Genomic DNA, 11,251 nt, shown 5'->3' on the forward strand with positions numbered 1-11,251 from the left:
AAGTTTTATTCACTGTAAAATTCTAAAACAAAACATTATTTTCAACAAATTCATACCTGCTGTTTAATTATTTCATCATCAAAGCCTAAACTTCTAATGTAAATTCCTGAACTTATAAACTTTTATCTCAAGATCTTATACACATATTATTGATATATTCACTTTTAAAAGATGTGTTAACATCTGAAAGCAATACCATAATCTCTATAACAATGGATAATCAACAAAGACTACTGAATAAATCATGTACTATATATATTTATAGACTTTAATATAAAATAATGTACATTATATGAGGTCCTGGTGTAATTTATATGCATGACTACATATTATCTATGTATAAAAAATCTGATTTCTCTATGAAATATTTGGAGGTTAATTAGACATAAACCCATGAAAACTAAAATAATATTAATTAAAGGACAAAATAGTGAAAGTTTAAGTCAATAAGATAGTAAACAAAGTTATTGTTTATGATCAGAACTGAACAGTAAGTCACTCAAATATTAGAATTCAGGGCCTGGAGTGGTGGCTCAGTGGTTAAGAGCACTTGATGCTCTTCTATAAGACCCGTATCAGTTCAGACAGCCACATGGAGCCTCACAATCACATGTAACTACAGTTCCAGGGGATCCAATGCCCTGTACATATACATACAAACACAAAAAAACTCATGCATATAAACCAAAAGTAAATATATTTTATTTTTTTTTAATGTGTGATAGAGTTCAAGCAGGAAAAAAATAAAGCAAAATGGCAAGTGCTGACAATTTTGTCAGGAAAATACTTCACTGCAGTCTATACTGAAATCCAAGAGTGACCACTATATAAAGAGCAAATCAAGATGATTATATTTGACAATAAAAATCAAATATTATCAGCTTTACAAGGCACATAGATAGTTTGCCTTATCTTGATTCTGGGTTTGAACAAAATAGTTTGTTCCTTTGTTTGTTTGAGTTAGAGTACCTCTGTTAGCCCAAGCTGTTCTGGAACTCTCTCTGGAGACTAGTCTGGATTCAAACTCAGAGATCTGCCTGCCACTACTTCCCAAGTGCTGGGATTAAAAGCATTCACCACTACCAGGAAATCAAAGACTTTAGATTAAAATATGTTCCCAGTGTATCAGTTTGTATTCTAAAATGTGTTTGGGCAATATATGTCCTAAGTGCACAGTATGACTACCAGTGTCCCAGGAGTGCTATTTTTCATACCATAACAATCACTTCATTAGGAACTTGTTGGTATTAATAATAAATCCTGTAAACACAGTTATTAGGACTCTACTTTTGTTTTGTTTTTTAAAGTATCTGTTCTGTTTTCCTAAAATCAGATTTCTCAGCTGGTAACTAAGGATCAGTGTCACATCATATATTAGGTAAAAGCCACCATTGAATGCCTCTCTGTAACAACTCAGCTGGGCTTTGTCTGGTGTAAAATTATCTTTTAATTTTTGTTGGGGTGGGGTGGTGGTATTTCAGGGTAACAATTATGAACTCCAGGCTAGCCTGGATCATCTTATCTTCCTTACCCTATCAACAGCATGCTGGGATTACAGGGATGGTTTACCATTGCCAGCTTTGATCTTCTTTCTAAAGTATTTTATCATGCACTACATTGCCCCTAAGTATCTCTGTTTCAGCAAGATGTGTATAAAGGTTAAAACTAGCAGTTTTTTTCTGATGTAAACTGGTTGAATTTGAGATGAAAATTACAAGAGAATAGTGAATTGGGAAATAATTATACAAGAAAACAAGCTCTTGAATAATATTGAGAATAATAAAAAATTAGCAGGAACCTATATTAATTTTGTAAGCTTTTGGTTCTCTAATTAATGCCCTTTGTATACATCCATCAGCTCACCCCACAAATGTATGAGGCTTATAATGATAAGGCAGTTTTGATTGTGTGAATAAGGACAAGATATGGAAATAAATTCTCTGTGTTCTAGCTCTTATGGGGCACCCAGCAGAGAAGACTGCCTCAAAGTGGGTTTAAGATGATAAAATGTCTTTAATAGCTAGCAAGCAACTACACTGGGTATTTGGAATCCCAATTTAGCTCCAAGCCTCTCTCGTGGTGAGCTCTTAAGAATAAGAAATATATTCTGGCTTGACATACTTCAGTTAACAAGAACATTTAGCTGGAAGCAGAACTATAGAAACCAAACAGCAAGGTTATTGAACTTGGAGATTTTTCCTAGAACTATGGACTTTGATGGATTAGATCTTTTGTTTTCCTCTTGGCCATTGATGCAGTATACATGCTGAGTTTTACAACCTGGATGGTAATTCCATCATTCTCTCAGTTGTGCTGAGATCTGAGGGTCTACTAATGTCTGAGACCCTATTACACAGCTAGTTCCACACTTACAAGAACCCAAATCATGCCTTGAATTTCTCACAAAGAAATAGCCACAAATTTCTCACAAAGAAATAGAGACAGAAACAAACCTGCATAGAATATGTGTAATAAAGTAACTTTATTTTCTTAGGGTAGATAGTTTTACACTGCTTCCTTTGTTATACCTCTGCTGTGGGTCTCCTTTGCAAAAGACACTTAGCTTGGTGTTACTCAACAGGAAGGCACTAAAAAGGATATTAGACTCAAAACTCAAAGCTGAATACTGACTGACTGATGTATTGAATAGGACAGTGACCTTTCAGGCCACCTAACGTGTGTGTGTGTGTGTGTGTGTGTGTGTGTGTGTGTGTCTGTCTGTCTGTCTGTCTGTCTGTCTGTGTGTATGTGTGTCTGTGTGGAATAAAATGTAAGACATATATGATCACTATGATAATTAATTAGTAATTTAATAATAATGACTAAGTCCAAGCATTTTCATTATCACATCATAACAAAGATGTTTATTTTTTATTGTCAGGTAAAATGGCTCTATAAATCATACGTTTTGAGGAACTATGAAAGAAGCAGACAAATAAACAGACCATGTGTATGTATTTAGTAATCTATAATGTAAACAAGCAGGTCATATCTATGTTTTAGGAACATATATGTATAGACAGATAACCTACATTTATGAAACAACAAATAATGAAAAACATTGGGCAATAAATTTGAAAGAGAAGCAAGGAAGTGTATATGGGAAGGTGTAGGAAGAGGAAAGAGCAGGAGAAAATTATGAAATTATACTACAATCTTAAAAAATTAAAAGTTAATCTTATGGATGTACTATAGAATGAAAGAAATAGAACCAGTGGGGTGTGTGCATGTCTGTTTGTGTGTGTGTGAGTGTGTGTGTGTGTGTGTGTGTGTGTGTGTGTGTAATTGATTTATTCCTTCACTGTCTAAAGTCAGGTTAAAGTTGCTCAATCTGGCACAGCCTAGAATCAGATGGAAAATGAATATCAATGAGGGGGTTTATTTAGATGTGGCTTGTTAGGTTTGTTTGTGGGCAGTCCTTCTCATTTTCTTTTCTCTGTTTGATGGGATGAGTTTAGAAGAGATTAGAAGACAAACCATAATTGTACATGGTACCATTTTTGTGGGCTTCCTCTTGAATTGCATAAGAATAGAGAAAGCCATGTAACAGTAGGCATGCATACTTTATTCTCTCTTTGCTCTTGGTCCTGCTGGATTAGCTACTTTGGGCTTCTGCATTGACTTCCAATAATGGACTGTGTCCTGGAATTGAAAACTAAATAAACCCTTTTATCCATTATAAAAACATAGAGTTTTCTGGAATGTTATGCAGAAATGTGGAAAGGCTCCCTGTTGTCACAATGGAGTGATAACATAGCATCTCCTTCATTCTTTTTCTCTTTCTCAACCTTCATCTCTGTTGCTTCCTTCATCTTCCCAAACTCAGATTATCTGGGATCCCCTAGGTTCTATTATATTAGTCCTTTTTCTATATGAGATCCAGGGCTGCAGGGCTTACAGTAAAAAGAGCTAGCATTAAATTTATTCAAAGACATTTATATAATAACTTCATTCTAAGTAATATTTAGTAGTAAGTGTTCAGTGATTACAATGAATCAAGAAAATCAATAAAAATCCATCTTTCAAGCCAAAAATCTAAAGTGACATAAATGCAGAACCTACCTATACCAACACTTCTCCCCTTCTCCTCCTCTTCCTCCTCCTTCTTCTTACACTCCTTCCCCCATCTGTTCTATTCCTTCTTGATGCTCAGTGTGCTGTAATTTTGCACTATAGAATTACAATTTATCATTACTTGCATGAACACTGAGTTTCATAAATACATAGTATTCCTTCCATATTTCACATGTGATATTTGTGCTCTGTCTATAAATCTCAAGCAGACCTATAATTATATCTTTGGAATAAATAAAGAAACAGTTATAGATTGCCATACATACATGTAGCTTCTAGAATATTTCATCTAATTACCAATCAGTCCAGGCATGTTCATGTATTATCTGTTATTTCGCACATTGTTATCTCTCAGTCTATAATAATCAAATTCACAATAGCACCTCGATTTCCACTTTGTTTATAGATCCCATTAGTTTACCACTAAAATTTCTTCAGCTTGAAACTTCTCCTCATGTTGTTTTTGGCACTGTCTTGAAGTCTTCCCTTCAAATTCCAAGAAAGATTTCAACCAGAAGTTCAGACTATCCAATCCTTTCAAAGACTTGACCCAACATGTGGGTGATACAGATGGACAGTCTCTGCTACCACAATAGAAACTGAAAAAAATCAATCTACACTTTACTTGAAAGAAGCGTGGTGGATGACTTGAAGTCAGGGTGGAGAAAAGGCATTGGTTGTTCATTTGAGTAGCCCTTTATGACATTTTAAACAGATAACTTCATTTTAAAAAGAAGGTAAAATATTTAGCTATGTTTTCAAGCCTTTTAACAAGATAAGACATTGGTAGACCAGATTAAAAAAACTCCATATTCAGATTTGTATCTACTGGATTCTCTGCTTTATGACCTTGACATTGAATAGCTAGTAGCCATTCTCCATGGTTTTACTAAGTTTGCAATCTCTCCACTGGAGATCTGATAATAAATTCATCTCCTGCTGCTCACAAATAGGGTACTTTGTCTAAGTGTGATCACTAGATAGAGATGCCAAAATTTGCCAGGAAGAGTTTCTTATTTCACCCCTGTGGGTCTCATGGAGAATAGTGACCCCTTTCATTCTAAAAAGAATAAGCCATGGGCTGGAGTTGTAGCACAATGACATAGCGTATATTTAGCATGAAGTATATAGGTTTGGTCTATAGTAATATAAATGAAAAATAATTTATGTAGACCCACTAGTGTTGGATAACACATGTCTTAGATATTTGCACACTAAAATTTCAGATGTGAGTGTCTGTGTAAATAACTGTGAGATGTTGTAATAATATAACCTAGCTAGGCTCAGGACAGACTTGCTGACTTCAAAATTAGAACTATTTTCAATAATTTAAACTTGTTTTAAGCTTTAAATTTCTATTTTTACAGATGCTGAGACAAAGTTTCAAGTAAATAAGTTCTAGTCATGAAAAAACTCTGGGAAGACACAGTACAAAATTTCCTGAGTTGTTTTAAGGTCAAGACTGCCTATGCACTCAGCTGTTATCTGTGTTTGGAAACCAGAGACTAAGTATTATACTATATATAACCCCACTAAAGGTACAATTTAGTGACACATCTCTTGGGAGAAATAGAAAACTTAGCACATGATTAATACTTAAGAAGACATGACTAACTGGCATAAGGAATTGGAGAACAACCCATAGTTTGAGTTAATTAAGTTCTAACTTTCTTAGTGAGGATAGAGATGTTCAGAAGACATCTTGTGTGGGCTAGGGTATTCAGACAAGGAAGGGCCTTGGAGAACTTGACTAGTGAGCAGCAGGTGGAGAAGAATATATGGGTACACAGAAGGGATTGAAAGTAGGAAATGTAAAGGGAAAATAATATAATTATATTTTTAATTTTATTGTAAATTTTTAAAAATGGATAGTAAAGAAAGGTGACATTCAGAATATTTAATACATACTTATATGCATATACTAATTATATATATAATATACATGCATATATGTCTGCATGTGTATGTATATATGTATTAAGTATGTACATTTAAGCTAAGGATCTATACTGATAAACAGTGTTATCTGGTTACTAAATTGTTAGGCTAGATTGCAAGATGCTTTTAACATTCAGTTTTTTCCTCTGTACATACACATAACTTCACAAAAATCATAATTATGGTAATGCATATTCTTTTGCATGTGCAGTTGCTTCTCTCCATATCTTTTTCTCTCTAGCTTTATTTATACACCCACCTATGTTAACTAGTGTGTGACTTTTATATATGTTCTTCTCATTTGAATAATTGAATAGATTTCATGGTAGGATAAATATGGTATAGTTTGACACATTTCTGGACATTAATATTTTCAGTGTTTTGTAACCACAATCAATGATATAACAGACAACCTGTCATATGAGTCATTATTTGTTGGCTGTTTTGTTTGTGTGAAAAAATCTTCCAGGGCATTCTTGGTTAAAGCATATGCTATCACTTCAGTTCCAAATCACATAGAATATTTTCCTTAACCTTTATAAAACTACAAATATCAGGGCTCCTTTCTACTTTATTGCTAATCAGGATTTTCAAAACATACCTTTTATTTTACTGCTTTTACTTTTTTATTTAAAAGGACTAACATGGACATGTTTATGTGCATGGTGGGGGAAATTGAAGTCTGAGACTGTAATTGATAAACAGTATGTTTTCTTTTTTTAATTATTCTGACTTTATTTTCCTTCTCTTTGTTATTTTCTTCTTAATCAAGAAAACAGAATGGAAAATACTTAAAGTGTTATTGAAGAGAGGATTTATTATAGAATTAAAGATTCATCCAGTTATAAGATCAGTGGGAGAAAAGATGTCAAAGGGGAAGCTGGAAGCTCAGAGAAAGTCACTAGCATATCAGAGCTTGCCACAGATCTAGAGTAAAACCCCAATAAGGCAATGATGGAGCAGTCAATAGAAGCAGTGCGGCCTCCATCCTTCCTGGTAAGCTGCAGTTTCAGGACTAGGATCTAGACAAGTCAGAAGAAATCTGTCTGTGGTTGTGTCATTAATTACCTCTAAGAAAAATTACTCCCATATGATAGTGGCTTCTGTGTCTTTCAAGACTTTTAGTAAGTTTGCATTCTCTCTCAATTGAAATCATATAAGGAAGAACCTTCTAGAAAACTCAGTAGGCTACCATTGCACTTTGGTTATTCTCCAGCTCACTGATTCCTATCGATGTGCTTAGTAAACTCTTGGGAATGAAAGAATGTACAATATATAGTGGAATTGTCACAGACCAGGAGTCATAAACTACATACAAAGTAACCATAGATCATATGTGTCATCATTTAATAACATATGGAAAGCAATCTGGTAGTTACTTTTGTCTATTTTTTAAATGTTTAGAGAGCTACTGTTCCTCATTATATTTGTAACTATTACAGTTTTGATGACTTCTATTTTTATTTTTTATTTGTATTGATATTGAAACATAAATATATTTACATGGAAATTTAAATACGTTTGTATTTATATTGAAAACTGAATTGCTTAGTACTTAAAATATGTAATGTTATGTCTTATTTGTGAATTAGATCTTTTTGGTTAACATTTTCCAATTTACAGTAAAGATTCCCTTCTCTGGAACACAACCAGAACATCCAATGACAAATACTAGAGAAGTTTAAGGTTAGTTATTAGGATCTGTGCTGATCTTAGGGCATAGGTAAAGACAATTCTCTATGGACCCAACAGGTGGATAAATCTATTATTCCTATTTCTTAAAATTAATTTAGTGGCTTCTAGGACCAAGTGGGGACATGAAGCTTTTGCTCATAGGTAAGATGACCATTCTTTGGTAGCCTGGTGATTTACTTCCCTTATGTGTTGTTTGTCCAGTCTTCTGTCTTGAATTGGTATTTCCAGATCCTTCCAAATCAGAGAAAACAGGGATGAAAAACGATATCTGTTCTTTTTTTTTTTTTTTTTGTCAACTTATTAGATTTTTTGTTTTTTTTTTTTTTATTTCTTTTCTTATTTTACATATCGATCCTAGTTCTCTCTCCTACCTTCTTTCCCTTACTCCCTCCCCTCCATGACCTCTGACCACCCTCCCATACAATCCCCCCATCCACTCCACAGGGAGGATGATACCTTCCAGGAGGAATCATCAAAATCTGTCAAGTCATTTGGAGTAAGGACTAGGCTTTTCCTCCTGCCTCTAGGTTAAGGGAGTATCCCTCCATGGGGAATATGCTCCCAAAGTCCTTTTGTGCACCAGGGATACATCCAGGTTCCACTGTCAGAGGTCCCTTAGACTGGCCAGGCCTTCTAACTGAGACCCATGATTAGGGGATCTCAGTGGGTCCAATGCTGGTTTCCCAGCTATCAGTCTGGGGGTCTATTAGCTCCCCCTTGTTCAGGTCAGCTATCTCTGTGGGTTTCAATATCTGTTCTTAAGCCAGTTTCTTGCCTCTCTATTCAGCTTTCTCACTTTTCTGCTGATGATGTCATGGTTAGCTTGACTGTTGTTGAATGAGGTTGAAAGATAGTATCAGAGGCTACACCAATCAAAGGAGTTCCAATCTGAAAAGCTTTAAAAGTCCAATCACGATTATCTGAAAATTTCTCTCAATCTGCCTATATCTGCCTCAGTCTTTTATGCAGGAGTCCTGCTCAGTCCTTTCCAGTTCTCACCTGGTTTGGTGAGAACCTGCTAGAAGACAGCACATCTGGAAAGGGACCTGCATAGGAAGGAGAGGATATTAAGATGATGGAATGTGGGCATCTAGACCCTTTTTTGTAGTAAGAGTGATGGGAGTTGTCATTCTGTAAATATGTTTCTCTTATTGGTTAATTAATAAAGCCCTGTTAACCTTTATGAAAGCAAGATAGGCAGGACTAGGAGAGAAGGAGGAGTCAGTGAGAGGTAGGAGGAGATTCAAAATGCAGGACAAAGAAAACAGGGGTCCCAATCCTCTCTCCGGCAAGATAAGACAACATGAAATACATTGATAGAAATGGGTTAATATTTAAGACAGAGCTAGCCAACGAGAAACACTAGTGACAGGCCAACAGCATTATATCTAATACAGTGTCTCTGTATATTATTTGGGGCTAGCACTGGGGGTGGGTCCAGGCCAGCGGGAAAACCTACTCATAACAGAAGAATTTGGGTTTCTGGTGGGCTCAGTGTTAATTCTGTAGGCCCCTATTGCTAAAAGGATTGAGTCACTTTTACATAACTGAAAAGACTTAAGATTACCCTGAGGAGAGTTTAGAAAGCCTGCACACAAGAGATTCTGACTATTTCTCAGCTTTAGGATAGAAGCCAACCAACTGCTGGATAATACTATGATTGATATTTCTGTCAGAAGGTCAGGTTTCCTCAATTTTCAATTTATAGTTGGGTCAAACTATGGTACAATAAAATACTGAGTATGTTTCTGCAAGGTTGGGAATCAAAGTATTCTCAGAATTTCAAGATGCACTCCAGCAGATGGAATGTTGCTATTTGGGGTCTGAAATGCACTTGAAAAGAGAAGGTAAATGTGTCCTTTTAATACAAGTGCAATATGTAAAGGAGAGAAAACTGGAAACTTTCTCTTCTTCTAAAGCACATCTATTCTTCTGTGTTTCATGTAGCATGTCTTTTCTGTACAATTAGGGATTCAGTTTGTATAATATAGCTCAGCTACTGGTTTATGGATTGTCAAATAATTAATGTATATGAGAGACAGATAGACAGACAGAGACAAGAGAGAGAGCCTCTACAGCATCTCTTTCAGTTCTTTGGCTTAGGGCATTCTGGCACTGGCCTCTTGACTCTTCGCCCTCACTCTATTTAAGCTGTCAGGAGTAGGTGCCCCTTACCTGAGTCTAACTTGGAATCCTCCTTACCTATCTTCTCATGTTTCCTCAAAACTTCTGAAAATACTATGAACTTTGACTGTCTGATGCTAAGTGGAATAAAAGGATTGGTTACCTCAGTGCAAGACCCTTCACAGATAAGCTTCCAACATCTGAAAAGGAATTAACGAAATGCTGAAGCAGTAAAGCAAAGGATTGAGAACAGAAAGCAGATGCATATGTAATTGAAAGAGAGTGCTGTATTCTAATATAAGTAACAGAACTTTGAATCTTCAGCCATGTTCTGGCTTTAGAGTCAAGGATATAAGAAAGCTGAGGCCAAGCCTATATCAGGGGTGTTACTTCAGAGTCATGGAGTCCACTGTGTGAACCTCTGAAATTGAAGTCTAGATTAGTTGTAACCCCTAAGATGTTGGAGATGCCAGAGTCATAGGATACTTGCTGAGGAAAACCTCAGACTGGATGTGGAATGAGCCCAAGAATGAGAACGTGTTGTTGTCATGAAGCTAAAAGGAGCTGAAGATCTGAAGGGTGCTTTGACATCAGAAAGGGAGATGCAAAGTTTATTCAGCTTATTTCAGTCCTTTTTTTGTCCTTTTTTTTTTTTTTTTTTGCTTCAATAGTTCATCACTGTGTTCCCTTTCCTCAATTATGGAATGGTAATGTATATATTCTGTGCTATTGGATATTGGAAGTATGTGATCTACATTTTTATTTTGATTTTACCAAAGGTTATGCCAAAGAAATGACAATGAGTCTCAAAAGAGACTTTGAACTTTGTACTTTTAATCTGTGTCCATACTGTGAGGAATTTTGAAATTTGAAGAATGACTTATAATTATGATATGGCTATAAGCCTAAGGAGGTCCGGGAAGTAGAATGTGGAAACTTTGATAACAATGGTCTCTATAGACTCACATATTTGAATGTTTAGTCATCAGCAAGTAGCACTATTTGAGAAGAATTAGAAGGTGTTGCCTTGTTGGAAGAAATGTGTCACTGGGGATAGGCTTTGAGGTTTTAAAGTATGAGCCAGACCCAGTGGTTTTCTCTTTACCTGCTGCCTGAGGATGTACATGTAGACCTCTCAGCTACTTCTTCAACAAGAGGTCTATGTATGTAACACCATAATGGACCAAATTGCTGAAAGTGTAAGCAAACCCCTATTCCACCTAAATACTGAACAAATTTTATAAAACCTATAACATATCGGTCAGATTGCCATGGGCTAGACTATTGAGGAGTATACCCTATCTGTTAATAGAGGAGGTTAATGGACGCCTTCATCACCTTTAGAAGAGAGATGACAAAGGGAGCATCAGTGGGATGTGCTTCTCCTTCTCCTACATAGGGGAGAATATCTCTCTTCAGA

Source organism: Phodopus roborovskii, unplaced genomic scaffold (genome assembly GCF_943737965.1).
Source record: "Phodopus roborovskii unplaced genomic scaffold, PHOROB, whole genome shotgun sequence".
Lineage (NCBI taxonomy): Eukaryota > Metazoa > Chordata > Mammalia > Rodentia > Cricetidae > Phodopus > Phodopus roborovskii.